General features: G+C 63.5%; 1 protein-coding gene across 7 annotated transcripts in view; it reads left to right on the top strand.

The window, feature by feature from the left end:
• Positions 1-2,431: 2,431 nt before the first annotated feature.
• The window catches only part of ADGRG1 (adhesion G protein-coupled receptor G1), a 38,201-nt gene continuing 23,709 nt past the window's right edge, over positions 2,432-16,923 (top strand). For 2 of the 7 annotated variants that reach the window (XM_045818725.1, XM_045818729.1), the window contains exons 1-2: positions 2,462-2,525; positions 5,358-5,488. The gene's annotated coding sequence lies outside the window, so the exon portion shown is untranslated. Of the gene's footprint in view, positions 2,526-5,357; positions 5,489-10,482; positions 10,504-10,753; positions 10,935-16,923 lie in introns of those variants that run through there. The other 5 variants (XM_045818723.1, XM_045818727.1, XM_045818731.1 and 2 more) reach the window with 5 other exon arrangements.

Below are 16,923 nucleotides of genomic sequence, written 5' to 3'. Positions count from 1 at the left end.
GGACTAAAACCAGAAGTGCTCCTGCCTCACAGGGTGTACCGAGGAGCCGGGGTCCTGGATGAGGGGGCCTAGAGGCCAAGCTCCTCGCCCCACAAATGCCCCTCAGATGCCTGCCCTAGCAGGACACTTCCCTGCCCCACCCCATCCCTCCTTTTGCCTCTGAGAGGCACTCAGAGGATGCGAAGGCATACATGTCTTAATGTAACAGATAGCCCGAGGTGCAGAGGCGCAGCAACCCTCCTGGTGCGCCCAGCAAGGGAGGGTTTGACCCCAGGGCTGCAGCCCCACCCCTGCGCCTGGCTCAGCAGGGCTCCGTGATCACATCACATGCTGGGCGCCCTGAGGGAGGAAAGGGGCGGGGTGGAGGGATGGAGTGTGGGTGTCGGGAGCCGGGTAGTCACCAGTGGGTCACTGGGACTCCCCCAGTGTCCTTATCAGGGTGGGAGGCCTCTCTGGGTCACGAGCGCAGCTCTCAGGGCCCTGGGGAAACTCCAGGGCTTGGGGAGGAGGCTGGCTTCTCAGACACGTCTCTCTGGGCACCCCCTCCCCTGTGCACAGCCTGTGGGGGCGGGGGACACAGCATCCTGCCGCCCAGGGCAGAGCGGAGGCAGTGTCAGCAGTCGGAAATTCGCTGGGAGGAAGGGGTGCAGGGGTGGTGTGGGGATTAGGAACACCGGGGGCCCTGGGCCAGCCTCCACGTGCGGGTCTGACCTGGGGCCAGTGGCAGGCCCGCCCTCAGGACTGGAGCTCTCCAGCCCCTCGCTGGGGCTGGGTCCACCTTTGCTCCCACCTGCCCATCTGTCCATCTGTCCTTCCTTCACCTCCTTGGTCTCATCTCTACCGCAACTCCATTCACCTAGACCCACCCCCTCCTCGCTCCGGAAACACACCGAGCACCAGCCCACCACAGGGCCTTTGCACGTGCCACCCCTGCTACCTGGAATTGTCCTACTCCGGACACTGCAAGTCTACCTCCCTTGTCACGTTCAGTCTGTGCTCAAGGGTCACTCCATCGTTCTTCCCCTCCCCCTGCTTTATGTCGCTCCTAGTTCTTCCCACTGGGTATATTTTGCATTTATTTGCATATTAATGTATTAGCTATCTCCTCCCAGCTCTAAGAGGGCAGAGCCATTTGTGCTTTGTCCTCTGCTGTGTCCCCAGTGTGTAGGACAGTACCTGGCATATAGCAGACCCGCGAGAAACACCTGCTACATGCATGGCTGAATTCATCCACTTGTCTGTCCGTCCGTCCGTCCATCCATCCATCCATCCATCCTCCATTCCTTCCTCCTACATTTTCTCCTTAACCCACCAGTCACCTGGAATGTCCCCGCACTGGGTCCTGAGCTGGGCTTGGGTCTGGCGACCTGGCAGGGCACACAGATAAGGAAGCCATGATGGGGACACTGGGGGACGGGTCCCAAGTGAGAGGAGCCCGGGGAGCTTCCGGAGACACGTGGGGGCGGGGGACATTTCCCAGAGCACCCAGAGACTCAGTGCCTCGCTGGGGCCCGCACCTGCCCGGCACGGACTTTGTTAAATGAACCAACCAGTGGCTTCTAGCGAGAAGTAGTGGCTCAGCTCTCAATGTGGGGCACACCGGGGGTGGGGGCGGGAATCAGAAGCCCCCTGGGGGCGTGGGAGCCTGGGTAGGTGAGAGCTTTGGAAAGCTCCCTCCGGAGAAGTGCTGGTTTGTCGGGGCCTGAAGGGTGGAGCTGGGGATGGCCAGGCGGGGCTGGGGGCCAGTGGTCCAGGAGCGGGCTGGCCAGCATCTCCATGGGGCCTCTTGGGTGGGGCAGAGGCTGCCTTGACCGCTCCCTTTTGTACCCCCCACCTCCAGTACCTGGAGCAGCTGCCCCCGTCCGTTCCCGTCCCGGCCCCCACCCTGTGTCTCTGTTCTGGCTTTGTGTCCTGCAGGAGGCTGGGTGTCCGGAGAGCAGGCTCCTCATTCCCTGCCCCGTTCCGCACTCCCCTGAGCCCCACGTCTCCCGCCTCCAGCCATCTGCGGGCTGTTGCCTTGCTTTTACTGCAGGCAGGTCAGCCTGGGCCCAGACTTCAGGTGGGGCCTGAGCTCAGGGAGCAGGCAGGAGGGAACTCGCAGAGTTGCTAATTACATATGGGGAGTGGCACCCCCCCAATTGCCCTGGGGGTGCTACTGAGGCTCAGAGACATCCAGTCTCTGGTGCCCCCCCCCACCCACACACAGGCTCATCCAGGATCCACCGATGGGCCCATAGCCCATGCGTCCCTGAGTGGAGGTGCCAAAGCTCTTGGAGGGCTAAGGTGAGGGGTGAGGGGTGCTCAGCACCCAAAGGGCCAGGGCGGTCAGCTCCTGCATGGAAACCCAGGAATGAGAGAGGGAGGTGGCAGCCGTGGCTGTGGAGCCAGCCGGAAATGGTGCAAGACAAACGGGCGGAGCCTCAGCCTCACCTGTAACCGCGTACCCAGACAAGTTCAGACTGGGAGCCGGGAGCCCGGGAGGAGGTGGGAGGGGAGGAGGCAGCGTCTGCAGTCAACACACAAAGGTAAGAAGTTGCTCTTCTGGGTGGGGACAGGGGGAAGAAAGGTCAACGGGGTGTGACTTCCCAGTGTGTCCTACTTGACCTCGGCTGGCCCCAGGTCTAGTTCAATGTCCTGAAGCCGCATGTGAGGCCTAGCCCTGAGCCTGCTCAGGGTTCTGGGCTGGTTTGGGGGCCCTGGCTGTCCTAGGCTTGCTCCCTGTTGCTCTGAGTGTGAGCTGGGCGTGTCCACGTGGTGCCCAGGGGAGCTGGCAGGGTGCGGGGTGTGTTCCCAGGGCCCGGATGAGGGGGTTCCAGATGTCGAAGGCCAGGGGGAGGCTGTGCACACTGGTGCTTGGATGGGGAGGCAAAGCCTGTGCCTACTGGGACCCACACTTTGCCCGTCCCCCTGCACCGGGACCTGCTGGGATCCCATGGGAAACCGGTTTGGGAGCAGGTTGGCCTGGGTTGTTTAACTTTGCACAAGGAGGAGGAAGGCAGCCTTGCGGTCAGCTCAGTGGAAGGGGCGGTGTCCAGGCCTGCGGGGGAGTCTGCCCCGTCTGGCCAGCCCGGGTTGCTTTGGCCTCGCCCCAGCCCCTCTCCCAATAGCACAGCTCTTCCCGTCCTGGCTGTGAGAGGCAGGAGGCGCAAGCCAGACTGTGTCATGATGCACCGCTTGTGCTCTCTGGGACAGGCCACTGCGACGAGACTCCTGAACAGCGGCCAAGGACACGCCAGGATGGGGTGGGGGGGCCTTGGTGGAGGAGAGGGCTCGGCCCCACTAGTGCCTCCCGGGGCTGCCTCCTCACCAGGCACAGGGGAGGCGGGCAGGGGCAGGGGTCTGCGTAGCAACAGTCCCCCAACCCCAGCCCCAGGCTTCCCCCGCTGCCCCCACCCCTGCAAACCCAGTCTCCTGGCCCCACGTGTCAGCCAGACAGAGGTGGGTGGCTGGAGTCGGTGGGGCCCTGGCGCCCGGCCAGCTCCGCCCCTACAACGTGGCTCCCTGGGGTGTATGGGCAGAACACCCCCACCCACGTTCCCTCTGTTAATTAGGCCACCCCTGCTAATGAGTAGCTATCATCCTTTCTCCATTACGCCTCCTGAGCCATCTGCGCCCCAGCACTTAGCGGGAGACCCGGGGGCACCCCGGCTGCCGGGCCAGAGGCACGGCCGAGGGAGGCACTCCTGGGTGGCATCCCAGGGTGCGGCTGGGTGCTCCGCGGGCTCTCCGGTGAGCTCACCCAACTCCGACTCTTCATTTACCGAAAGAGGAGAGGTGGCTGTCCTGGTTTTCATGTAGAAGGACCCTGAGGCGCCCTCTTCGTGACTCCCCAGGGGGTCCCCAGCAGGCCACACCCTAGCACAGCTCGGTGCTGGGCACCGGTCGGCGTGTGTGCAGGGGCAGGGGATGGGGCACGAAGGGGGTCAAAGGCAAGATTCTGGGCCCCGTGGACCCTGTGGCAGTGGCGTGAGATGGCACACCATCACCCTCAAGACAAAGCGAGGGCTGCCCTCTCCGCATCCGCGGTGCTGCCTTGTGGGGACTCCCTGCACCTCTCTGGGCCCCGTGTGCCTCCCTTGGCGTGGGAGTGACCGTGCCTCGTTGCCCGACCACAGGCGCCTGGACCAAGCTGTGGGTTGCTCCCCAAACCTCCCGGGGCAGGGCCGAGGGGGCCACGGAGACAGTCACAACCGTGGGGACACCAGCAGCAGCAAGGACGGCCCATCTGGGACCTCCGGCCTGGGCGGCACCTCTGGAGGAGATGGAAGCCTGGTCCACTCTCTGTGCTGGGGGAATTCGCATTTAAAAGACACCCTGGGAAAGCGGCAGCGCCTTGATTGTCTGGCCTGCCAGGCAGGCCTGGCTCCGTTTTACACCTGTGTGGGGGTGGGGGGCACTGAGGTGCAGGCAGCTCAGAGCTGGCAAATGGGATGCCAGGTCCCATGCTTTGCCGCTTTGGGGGCTTGGGGGGAATGCTGGGGAGAGTCCAGGTGGGGCAAGGAACAGTTAGGAGCCTCCCATCACCGGGTCTCCTTTGGGCCTCAGCAAAGTGCCACTGCCACCGTCACCCCCTGAGGAGGGACTGCACTTCTGGCTGCAGAGGCTGAGCTCACCCAGCTCCAAACCCCTGAGCTGCAAGGGCGGGCTGACAGGCATGGATGGCTAGGGCCTCACCTGAGCACCCTGGGCCCCTGGATGCACGGCCCTGCCCCAGCTGCCTGCGGCTGGGGTGGCCCAGGCTGACCGGCATGGGACAGGGAGAGGGCTTCTGGCCCACCTTTGGTGGGCCCGTCCTTGCCCTGGTCTCCGGAACTTCGGAAGGCTGGGAGGTAGGTATGTGGCCACAGCGACCTTCCAGGCCTGTTCTGGCTGGATCCAACCCTCCTGCCAAGTGCATGCGGGGGCTGGGCCAGGGGTCAGACATTCCGTCATGTGTAGGAAGAGAGGGCGGCTGCCCCGTTTACCCTCTATCTCGGGCAGCTGGGCACCCAGGCGTGCCCGCCTCCGGGGGAGGTCAGCAGGGCCGGCCCCGGGAGGCCCAGCCAGCCCGAACTCTATCTGAGGACCTGCGTTCCAAAGTGCCCCCTCCCCCAGGACAGGAGCAGGGTGACTGTAGCAGGGGTGATGTCTGTCTGCCTTCCCGTCTGGGCTGGGCCCAAGGTCACTGCTTATTGGCAAGTGGTCAAGATGCCAAGTGGTCAGGGAACCAAGAAGGGGGAGGGAACCGGTCCTCAAGTCAGGTCCCGGCTCGCATCCTGTGTGACCTTGCACCAGCCCCCCTCCCTCTCTGAGCCTCAGTCTGCTCCTCCGGCACCTGACGGGGTGTGGGAGAAAGCATCAAGTCCTTTGCCTTCCAGGCCGTGCGTGCTCAACAGGGGCAGGTGGGCTCCGGGTCCGCCACCTGCTGGGGACAGGTGTTGACGCGGGAGCCTGGCTGGCATCCGGGAGTGACTGGCTCTTCCTCACAGGCTTCAGAAACCTGATCCAGGTAAATGCGGGCAGGGCCCCTGCCTGGGCTCCACCCCAGAGGCAGCCAATGAGGTTGAGTCTGTTCTGGGAGCTCCAAATAAGGTCTCGGAGAGCTGGCTTGGACCTGGGCCTTTCATGTGCTGATGTTGTGGGAGCGGAGCGGGGCGGCACCAGCCTCTGGCCCCCCAAGCCTAGGCCTGAGCCGCCATTAGCCGAGCGCTATTCTAACGGCCAACAATCCCTCCTGCTCTCCTCGCTTCTTGGATTTGTCAGGCGGCCTGCTTCGTCTCCAGCTGGGGGACGAGCAGGGAGTAGGGGAGGCAGGCCCAGGGCACAGGGCACACAGCTTCCTTTGTGACTGTGGCTGAGTCACATGGGCAACGCCAGCCCCTGGGCCCTGGGGCGGGTGTGATGGGAGATGGCGTTGTTGTGGGGCTGCGGCTGCCCCCACGCCTGCGGCCAGGAAGCTTTCCCACGGGAATGTATGGGGAGGTGGCTGGGAGCACTGGCTGAAAAGCATGTTGTCTGGATCCCAGGACCTGGGTTCAAGTGCTGGCTCTACTGAAGATGTGTTGTGAAGCTCTGGGAAGGGTCTCTCCGAGCCTCAGTTTCCACCTCTGCGAAATGGGAACAACCGTCACTGTTCTGTAGAAGGGATACTGGACACAAAAGGGCTGTGTGCACTGTGGCTGTTCGGCAGTTGTGTTGACTTTATTTCTTTTTTTTAAAGACTTTATTTATTTATTCTTAGACAGAGGGGAAGGGAGGGAGAAAGAGAATGAGACAAACATCAATGTGTGGTTGCCCCTCGTGCGCCCCCTAGTGAGAACATGGCCCCGCAACCCAGGCATGTGCCTCGACTGGGAATCGAACCGGTGACCCTTTTGTTGGCAGGCCAGCATCCAATCCACTGAGCCACACCAGCCCCAGGGCTGTGCTGACTTTATTATAATCATAATTGTAACCAAACAAGAACAGAGGTTTGGCTGCGTGTTGCCACAAAAGCCACACGTGCGAGACAGGTGCTAGTGCCAAAGGAAGCAGGTTTTATTCAGGTGCCGTGCAGCCTGGGAGGATGGGGGAGTCCCGTCTCAGAGCCAGTCTCCTCTTTCTGCCCTGGAAAAAGCCCAGCCGCCCTCAGAAAGACCAAGACAGAGGCCAGTGTCCAGAGGTCCTGCTCCGTTTTGAAGTACAGTCCCAGGGGCAGTCTTAGTCCCCGTCCAGGCAGCTGCGCTTGCCCCCAGCGGCCACCCTCTCAGGCTCCCTCCCGGATCCTGCGTGTGGAGCCCACACGGCCATGGGCTGAGCGGCTGCTGGAGCCTCATGGTCACACGCTCATCACCAGGCGGGCAAGAGAAAGTGAGAGAAGCTCCCCCCTGGAGACCAAGGGCCACATGGGTGCTGAGGCCGTGGGCCGCGGCGTTGCTAAGGCACCATGCAAATCCTGAGCCAGAAAGCTTCTTTGTTCCCCTGGGATTATCTTAGCTTGGGTGTGGGACGGACCAGGTACTTTCTCAAGATGACCAATCAACTCCCCAAACTTCCGTGCGCGTTGAGTGGGTCCACCTCCCAACCCGTCCCCTCCTGCCTCATGCTATACTGACTGACGGGTCTCTGTGGACCAGCTCCTCCCCCTGTGCCATTTTGACTTTAATGGTCCAGGTGCCTGCCTTCCCCTGGAACCACCCCCAATCTGGTACTGGAGTGGGGTAGACTTTTTTTCCTCTGTCCAATGGTCTCTGTGTGAGAACCTCCCCTGCCACCATCTCGGCCACCGGGAGAGACTCCCCGGCACTCCGAAAGTCTGCTTTACGGTCACGTGATCACGTCTGCTCCACGTTTGTGGAGCATCACCGCTGTGTGCCAGGTGTGGTGCTCAGTGACGTACAAGGCCACTCAGCTTGCAAGGAGAGAAGCCTGGACTCGAACGCTCTTGTCCAATAAAAACTCACCTCCAAACAGGCAGGGCTGGCCCGTGACCCTTCCCACCGGTGGCACAGTTCCGTGCTGTTTGCAAGGCTGGCTCACCCTCCGGCTGGAGCCTTAGAGACGGGGAAGGGTGAGGCCTCCGGCAACAACGCCGTGTCCTCCCACTGGCCCGGGCCTCTGTCCCAGTGGGCACCACGGACGTCCCTTTCTCTTACCCATTTCTCTGGCCCTGGGGTCCTCGCATGCTCCCAGACCTCCCACCTTCCCGGTGGTCCCATTTCTATCGCATTTGCAGGCCGCTCTGAACTATCAAACCCTCACAAACACATCGGGGGGTGCTCATCTGGGCCTGGGCCAGGAGCTTTACATGCGTGTCCTCCTTTATCATTACTGGTGGCGCCGTTACGGTCCCCACTTAAGTCACCCAGCTGGCAGAGCCGGGAGTCAGAGCCACTTGGCCTGAGTCGAGAGTAAGTGCGGCCCCCTCTCTTCCACCCTCGAAAAGAGAAGTCCTTCTGGACTCCCCACCTTGTCTCTGGCCACTGTTACCTCCAGCAACGCACATCAATGTTTCTCTCTCTCTCTCTTTCTCCCTCCCTTTCCCGCTCTGTAAAAATAAATAAATAAAATCTGTAAAAAAAAAAAAAAAAAAGAAAGAAAAAAGGAAAAAAAAGACCCAGCCAGGGCTGGGGTCAAACCCTGGCTCTGTCCCTGCAGGGCGTGGCGAGCCCCTCCCTACTTTGTGCCTCTATCCCTGTCCCCTGAAGTGGGGTAGTGACTGTTCTGAGAACCGGAGGAGGCAATGACTATGAAGAGCCCAGGAGGACCTAGGAGGTTCGAGCCCACGCATCAGGAGGCCGGGCCACATACCAGCTGTGTGACCTTGGCTGCGTGACCTTGGCAGTGTTACTTTGTTTCTGCCCTACCAGTGGGACCCCCGCCACAGCACGGGGAAGGTGAGATCAGAGTGACCCACGTGAAACAGACGGTTGTTCTCGGTGTCCCTGTGGACTCGGCGGCTGCCCTCGGGCCCGTCAGGAGGACTAATGGTAGGCAGTGTTGTGATTAACAATAATTTATTTGGATCCTCTCCTTTGACTCCCGAAGCCTTCTGGGAGCTCTGTGGTGCCAGTAACTGGCTCGCTGCTGTCACCCTGATGTGAGTCAGGCTTGGAGCTGAGGCCTGTTCCCCACCCTCACCCAGAGTCTGGCACAGCACCCAGCACATAGTAGGTCTCTGAGAAGCCCGATGGTGAAAGGGCAGCCAGAGCTGGGCCAGCCAACCACTGCCCTGGCCAGGCAGCCTCAGAGGCCTGGCCAGGCCTTTCCTGTGTGGCCAGGGTGGCAGCTGACTCCAGGTCTCTGTGTCCCTTGCTTGGGCAGCCAGCCCGGCAGGACCCTGCCGTGTGCAGAGAGTGGCGCCTCCAACTCTGCATCTGTGCCCTGCTGGCCAGCACCCTCTGGTTGGGGGCGGGGGTGGGGGGTGTGGCTGAGGGTAGCTGCCCTGCACGCCTGGGTCCCAGGGAACAGCTGAGGCTGACCCACCTAGCAGGTGGCTGAGCCCTGAAGGACAGACCTTGGGGAAACTGAGACTTAGAGGTGGTGACTTGCCTCCTGAAAGGTAAGGGACTCCCCATCCTTTCCTGGAGAACTCCCTTTTGCCCCCTTATTTCTTGGTCCTCCATGGTGGGCCGGCCCCTCCAGCCCTGATAACGGAGTGTCCACGTGGCCCTAGGAGGGAGCGGCAGGCCAAGGGCCCTCCCCTCAGTGGGCGTGAGCCGCAGTCTAGACAGCCCGCTGCTGGGCAGCTTTATTGCAGTTCTTCCTCCCTGCAGCCTGGTTTATGCAGGCAGGTGAGGGGTATCCCCACCTGCAACAACCCCGCCCCCCCGAGGCTGCCTACAAAGTTCCACGCAGGCTGCCCCAGACAGGTTTCCTCCTCTTTCAGGGAAGGGACCCGCAGTGCCCCGAACCCGAGTTTGCACTGTGTGCGGGCCCCACCCCGGAGGCCGGAGCAGGCTGCATTTGTGAGTGATCGGGACAGCCAGTGTGCAGCCGGGCCACTGGGCTCCGCCCCAACTTCCCCACTTCTAGCTGTGTGACCTCAGGCCAGTGAACCCCCTTCTCTGAGCTTCCTTTCTCTGCCTTGTGCTCCGTCTCCCTCATTACCACATTCACAGCAAATATTTTTTGAGGGCTCATCCAGCAGCTGGCGCTGGTCTGAGCGACACGTCACTCCCCCCCCTGGCCCCCCGCCACACACACACACTGTCTTGGGCGTGACGTAGTCTGAAATGTAGTGAATGGTCGGTCAGTCGGAGTAATCACCATGGTCGTTGTTGTTGTTCCCATCGCTCGCCCTCGTGATGGTGTGAAACCCTTGCGGCACCTGCCACTTGGCAACCATTCGTCCCTGTTGTAAAGATGGGGGGGAGGGCAGGGCTGCCGGGAGCCACGGGAAGCCCCCCGCCTCCCGCGACCTCAGCTGTGGGAGCGAGCGGCCGACAGAGGCCGGGGACCAGAAAGGGGATGGGGGCGTCGACCCACGTCCAAACTTCTCTCTGAGCAGTTTTTGTAGGCACCAGGGATGGTTCTTCACCTGGGCCTCAGTTTCCGCTTTGGCCTAGCAGACGGACTAAAGGATGCCTTTTCTAGAAGTGTTGGGGTCTCAGAACCCAGAACCTGAGTCTCGGGACGTTGGAACTGTGTGTGCTTGGGGAGCACTGTGCTGGGCCCCGTTGCTGGGAGGCCTGGGGCTCGGGGGGGCTCACAGTCAGGTAGCCAGTTGTGTACGGACTGGCTGGCTGCATGCCAGGCGCGTGGTGCCCCTCCCCCAGTGCCTTCCGCTCTGCCGGGCAGGTCAGCCCCGGCTGTGGGGCTGCGGCTCCCGTCTGCTGCCAAGGAGGTTGGACTCTTTCAGGAAAGGGCAGTTGTGTCCTGGGCTTGGGGGTGGGGGCAGCATCAAAGTGGCCTGTTGCCGTAGCAACCCTGGCCTCTGTGGGAACTTTGGGGAGAACAGCCCTAGGGCAGTGACAGACAGAGAGTGAGGAGGCAGCCGGGATCTGTCTGTCCGGGACGCCTGGCACCTGCCCGCCTGAGGGACGGGTAAGGCTGAGGTGCCCCCTTGTTCACTGCTGAGTCACAGGCATCCCTCAGGGTCGCCGCATCAGCTCTCAGCCCTGCCCCCTCTCAGCCTCCCTCTGAGAGTGTGTGACTCACTCACGTCCGTCATCCCTAGCAGGGCTGGGGAGGAGGGAGGAGGCCATCTGGGGCAGGAGGAGGCATCCCCCCCCCCATCAAACCCCGGCGCTTCCCTGGGCTCCTCCTCCTCCTCAGCACTGGCTGCCCGCCTGCCCTGCCCGCCCTGCCCCGTGCAGGAGAGGGGCTGGGCAACCGCCACACGCACGCGAAGGAAGGAACGGGAATGAAGGAACGGCTCCCAGCAGGACCGCGGCAGGCAGGTTAAGCCTCGGAGGTGGACCCTGAAAGGCAGTTCAGCTGCCTGACCCTACTTGGGACCCTCTGCCCGGCACCAGGTACCAGACAGATCAAGGAGGGAGGAGGGATGGGGGGTGTGTGTGGCAGACAGAGGGGTGGTGGTACGGTGCGGAATTGGGAGGTCTTGGTACCTGGCTGGGGGCCAGCCCGGGGGAGCGTTGTCGCGCTCCCTGGAGCTGGGGGTAGACGAAGAGGGAGGCAGAGCGGTGGAAAGGCGGGCGGAGCTCTCAGAAGCGCTGGTCAGTGGCGAGCTGGAGCATCTGAGGCTTATTGGCCTCAGCCAGCGGGGGCTGCTCCCTGGGGGTGAGACTGCCGTTCACGCCCGCTCTCGGACGGGAGGACCAAGGCTCTGAGAGAGCAGGTGCTCTCCTGCGGCCACACGGCAAGTCCGGGGACGGAGCTGGGGTCCAGCCTCGGGGAGGAGAGGCTGCCGCAGCGGGCAGGGCACCTGGCGCTGGAAGGCTGGGGCTGGGGCTGGGGCCCCAAGGGAGCCGAGGGCAGTCTGGCTCTTCCTCACACGGGCGTCCCTGGGGAGGAGGTGGCCCTGGCTGTGCGGTTTGAATTCCGGGGACCAGGGGAAGACGGATGGGGAAGCCGAGGCTGAGGGCTGGAGAGTGCGACGCCCACTAACCACCGGGCCCCAGGGCTCCCGCCTGCTGGGCACTGATAGGGCCTGCCCCCACCCCACCCCCGCCCCGGGGGGCTCCCCTGTCCCACCACGGGGAAACTGCTGGTTCCTGTCCTTCCCGCCTCCCCCACCAGCCTCCTTCCTGTGGTGCTGAGCTGGGGTCTCCCAGCGCCCCGAGGGGGAGGGCTGGTGCCCATTTTCCTAAGGAGGGTGGCAGGGCCCCTCTCACCACTCCCCCCCACCCCCCAACTCCCACCCCGCCTGGAGCAGCCCTGGACTGTGTGGTGTCGGGGGGGGGGGGGGCAGGTGTGTAGAAATAGCCTTTGTGGCTCCAGAGGGCCACGAAAGTTATACATATAAACGTTTATTGAATACCTACTGTGTGTCAGCTACTGTCCTAGGGGTGAGGGACAGGGCAGTGAATGAGATAAATAATGTGTCTTAGAACTCGTGGTCCAGAGGCACGGCTAAGCCCTCAACACGCCCCTCGCCACCCTGCGGGTGCCCTGAGGGCAGAGGCGGGCTCCTTGGGGTGCAGACTGAGTGGGAAGGAGTGTCTTCAGTGCGTGAGAGCCACCAGCTGCTGAGTTGGTTCCCAGAGTGGAGGCCGGGGTCTCCACCAGCCAGCGAGGGGGTGGGGGTCTAGGCCTGGGACCCGCTCCTGGGGCTGGACATGCCCCCCGCCCCTTTGCTGCAGAGACTCAGGTACAGACCCACGTTGGTCTTGGCAGCACCTCGGCCACCTTGCCTCCCCTCTCTCTGGGCTGCAGCTGAGAGCGTCAGGTCATGCAGGACACCCCTGCAGCTGAGGTCCGTGAGGGAGGCCACACCTGCAGCTGGGCGCCTTTCGAGGTCCATCTGCAAGGCTGACCTGCCTGCGGGGGGCCTGCAGGGTGGGCCTGCAGGGAGGGAGCTGCGTGCAGGCTGGGCTCCGGGCAGGCGGGCAGGCAGGCAGGTGTGGTCTCCCAGGCAGCCTTCACTGTTGTTGCCCCGGGCCACTGGGCAGGGGCCAGGACTGTGTCGGGGAGACAGACAAACAAGACAGGATCTGAGGTTGAGGAGTGAGATGAGCTCCTTGGTGGAGGCGGGAGAGGACTCTCTGGCTGAGGAGGACTGGGGCGCTCTGCCTGGGGCGCTCCGCAGGCGGAGCACATCTAGGCTGGGTGACAGCGGGGAGGGTTGAGGTTTGTGTGCGAGGGTGGGGGGGTGGGCGTTCCTGGCAGGGGAAGCTGTGGGAAAGGGTTTGGGAATGGTGAGAGCCCAGGGGGCATGGGGCGGGGATGGCACGGGAGAGCAGGCAGGCACCGGTCATTTCACAGTGAGGGTGGGGGCGGCCGGAGTTCCAGTTCAGCAGGTTCCAGTCTGCTCCTGCGGTGGGGGGCGGGGGGGGGGCAGGGAGTAGGGGGAAGGGATGGTAGGACGCCTTGGGCAGGATGGGGAGGGCAGCGCTGGTGGTGTGGGGCCCCGGCTGGTGCTCGAGGGACCATGTGTGGGTGGTGGGAGCTGTGCCCATTTCAGGGATGTGGGTGGGCTTCTACATGGCAGGGGCGAAGAGCCAAGGGCAGAGCTGGTGGGGGCACGAGAACGATGCGGCAACAAAGCCCCAGACCCCGGGGCTACCCCACCCCAGAGCTCCAGCAGGCTCTGCACCCTCAACCCCAACCAAGGGTGGCTCCATGGACCCCTCCTTCTGACTCACAGCAGATGGGGCATCACGTGAGCAAGCCTGGCAGCTGGGGGACCAGGACCCCAGGGAACAGGCAGATGGCGGGGCCGAGGGTGTATAGGCAGCGTTGGCACAGAAGGGCCTCTCAGAGGGGGTGGGGCAGGGGCCTGTCTGGGCTCAGCCTATCCAGGCTTGTGTTTTGCCTGTTTGGTTCTCAAGCCCCACTGGGAGCTCCTGAGGTTCCTGGGGAGCCCTGCAGGCTCTGGGGTCCAGCCTGGGCTGCTGGGCAGAGGGGCCATGGGTCAGGGAGCAGCTTGGGACACACAGTTTCTGACCCCTGCTCCGTTCCAGCCTGCCCTGTCACAGGTGGGCTAAGGCACGCCCCGGGGCCCTCGAACCCCAGACTCTCCCTGGTCCCCTGGGGGCTCGGCCTGGGCCAGAGCCCTGCTTGAGCCCTCAGAGCCTGGGGGGCCCCAGGCTCCGTGCTTTGCAATCTCTGAGGCTGGTGTGTGCGCTGAGCCCACTTAGAGGCCAGGACCCTGAGGTGTAGGAGGCTCGCCTGTGCGTGACCGTTCGTGTTTGGGGCTCTCATCCACCCAGCTCTCCTGCCCCTGGGTGGGGAGGTACTCCTCAGCCGGCACGGCCGTGTGCTGGGTGCCCCTGTCTCAAACCCCATCCCCGCCACTGCCCAAATCCTGTGGGACCCACAGAGAGAGCAGGGCCGCTTGCCCGGGCCGAACCCTGGCTCTGCTCCTCTCTGGCCGTGGGAACTCGGGTGTCTGCCTCAGCTTCCTCTTCTGGAAAAAGTGGGTAACGATAGTGTCTCTGTGGGGGTCGTGGTGGGCAGGGAAGCGCTTGGAGCAGCCCCTGCCTCGTGTAAATGTCTGTCGCACCATGATCTCCCCATTGGGCAGATGGGAGCACCGAGGCCCAGGACATCTTGTAATGGCCTGGGGGACGTAGCCCCGCCTCCCCCCAGGAGAGCTGGGGCCACCTGGGCTCTGGGAAGAGCCCTGCCCCCGACCCCCAGCCTCACTTGTGCTTTGGTGGAGAGGCCTGTGGGGGGTGGCGCATCTGCTCCTGGGCTGACACCAGCTCAGGCCGACGGGGGTGAACTTGGCAGCTCCAGGCTGGCAGAGACCAGAGCCGAGGCCTGGAGGAGCTGGCAGCGCTTCTGGGAACCGGGGGACAGGCCTCTGCGTTGAGACAGCCCCTCTGCGCTGTGTCCTGAAGCCGGCCCGGCTTCTGTCCCTAAATGGCTGGAGGTTCTGTAGCTAATGGCTCCAGTGTGGCTGCCCGGGCTCAGGGCCACCTAACCGAACCCCAAACAAGCCACAGTGAGACTAGAGCCGCCTCTGCCATCTCTCCGTCCCTTCCCCCCCTTACCGCTCTAGGCTCTCGGGGTAAGCGGGGGCTGGTTGCCTGCTGCCCAAGGCCCCAGCCTCCTGGACCTCTATGTCCCCACCCACACACAGGGGTGGCATTATCACCATGGCAGGGCTGTTGCTGGAATGCGGGGCAAGAAACGGCTGCAAGAGTGGACTTGGCCCACTGTGCACCTCCGAGAGGCCTTCCCAGACTGCAGCCGCAGGCTTTGTCTTCCGGGCCGTGGGCCGGATGAGTTAGAACAAGCTCAAACCCTTGAAAAGCGACCTTGAGCAAGCAAGCAGCTTAAGACCTGGAAGCGTTACTATGCAGGCGGTAACACTGCAGGGACCTGAATCTCCACTATCCAAACGAGGCCCTGCAGGGATTAGCTGTGACAGCCGCACTCCGGGCAGGGGGGCCTTCTCCAGCTGTCCCGGACCTCGGCTCCCCCACCGCCCGGCTCAGCTGTTTCGCTGGGAGAGGCAGCGCAAGGTGCGGCAGCCCTGGGGCCTCGCGGTGCCATCCCAGCCCCGTCAGCCGCGCGAGTGCGGACGGCGGTATCGGCCCCTCGGTGCCTCGTTTTCCCCAGGGATCTCCAGTGCTGAGCACGGTGCCTGGCACACCGTGGTGAAGCTGTCATGGCCACCGTCCTGGGCCCGCCCCAAGCCCTTCTGCTGGAGAGCAGCAGGGAGTCTGCCCTGGAGCCGTGACCCTGACCTCCCGTGGTGTCACCGGGAAAGGCATCAGAGAACCTGCTGCCGCGGGCTCCCTCTCCCAGTGGGGTTCTGATCTGCTGGCCCCAGCTGCTGTCCAAGGCCGGGACTCCCTTCTGCTCCCTGGCACCCAAGGCCAGACCGGCCTGGCCACCGGCCTGGGCCTGCAGGGGAGGCCTGGGTTCAAGTTGGCCTGGTTTCCCAGGACGGCCCTCTGCGGTCACCTCTCTGCTGGGCTCCGTTCCCTTGGGCCCTGGGGCTTCTTCTTTGGTGTCTGGCCAAGTCTGGCCCTCAGGGTGCGGCTCTGTGGCTGGCACCCTGTGTCCCTGACCCTATGGCAGGGGAGACAACTGCCCAGACCCACCTGCCTTGTGGGTGACAAATGCAAGGGGGTGAACCCCAGAGGCTGGCCGTGCTTGGGGCTGCTGAGTCATGCTGGGCCTGGTGCCCTCTGGCCCCCGCTTCTCCAGCTGTGTCACCATCTGGGCATGCGTCAAACCCTCGGGCAGCTCAGAACCCAGCGCCCTACCCCTGCATGTGCGGCTCCACTGCCAACAAAGCCCCTCACTCAGGCCCCCAGAGACTTACATTTTTATCCTTATTTCACAGAGGAGGAAGCAGGTCCCAGGTCCCCAAGCCAGTCAGAGGTGCCGGGGGCCCGAATCCAGGTCCCCTGCTTTCGAGCCTGGATTTTTCCCCATGACACCACGGACGGCGCTCCTGGTTGGGCGAGAGCAGGTAGACACCTGCAAGGGTTTGAGTTTGACAGGGAAGTTAGGGAGCTTGGGCGTCATGTGGGTTCTTCACGGCCCTTTCCAGCCCCGAGCTTCTCTGGTCCTGGGGGTGAGCGGCACCCAATGCCTGCCTTCTTCCCGGGGATTGAGTCCCTGGTGGCACACCGGTCCCTCCAGCAGCACCGGGCGGAGTTTGTGGGCAGGCAGAGCTTGTATCTTGAAACCCTCTCAGAGCCTCGCCGGCCACCATGCCAGGACTTCCACCACGAGCGCTGCCCGGCTGCATCTCCAGGGGCTCCAACAAGCCGGCTAATGGCTCAGAGAGCTGGATGAGAAGCACAGAGGGAGAGGGGCTCAGGGGAACGGGACCGGAGTGAGGGAGGGGTGGGGAACGGGGGACACCCTAAATCAACGGGGGGCTGGTGCTGCCCCTTGCTTTCTGTGACCCAGTGGGCCTGCGCCTGGGTAGGTAGGGGTGCCCCTAACCTTGAGGCCCTTACCCCTCCCGCCCACAATGCACATGACGTTGCCTTGAGAGAGCCCTGGCAGTGGGCAGGGCCGGAAGGAATCCTCCTGTGGTTTTCTCAAAGCTGTACTTGTCCTGTGTCCGTGACCGTGCCTGCCGCACCCTCCTGGGCTCTGCCACCCAGGCACACGCCCCAAACCAGCTGGGCAGCGTCTGTTCTCAAGCTCCCGGGTGAGAGTCGAGCAAGCCGCGGTCTCGGTGCCTGAACTGGGTAGAGGGAGCCCGGGTGCAGCACGCATCACGGGCAGTGATGGTGGGGTGGGGGGACAGCAGTGCCACAGGTGCCAGCACCCCCCGGAGTCCTGCCTCTGCCCTGCCTGGCAGTGGGCTTGGGGAACCAGAGTGGGCAGCTGCAGTAATTGCTGTCCAGGCAGAATGGGAACGTAGGGGCG

The sequence above is a fragment of the Phyllostomus hastatus genome, unplaced genomic scaffold (assembly GCF_019186645.2).
Source record: "Phyllostomus hastatus isolate PE091 unplaced genomic scaffold, TTU_PhHast_1.1 phas_scaffold_345, whole genome shotgun sequence".
In the NCBI taxonomy this organism is placed as follows: domain Eukaryota; kingdom Metazoa; phylum Chordata; class Mammalia; order Chiroptera; family Phyllostomidae; genus Phyllostomus; species Phyllostomus hastatus.
The sequence above is the reverse complement of the archived record's forward strand: the minus strand, read 5'-3'. Positions and strand labels throughout refer to the sequence as shown.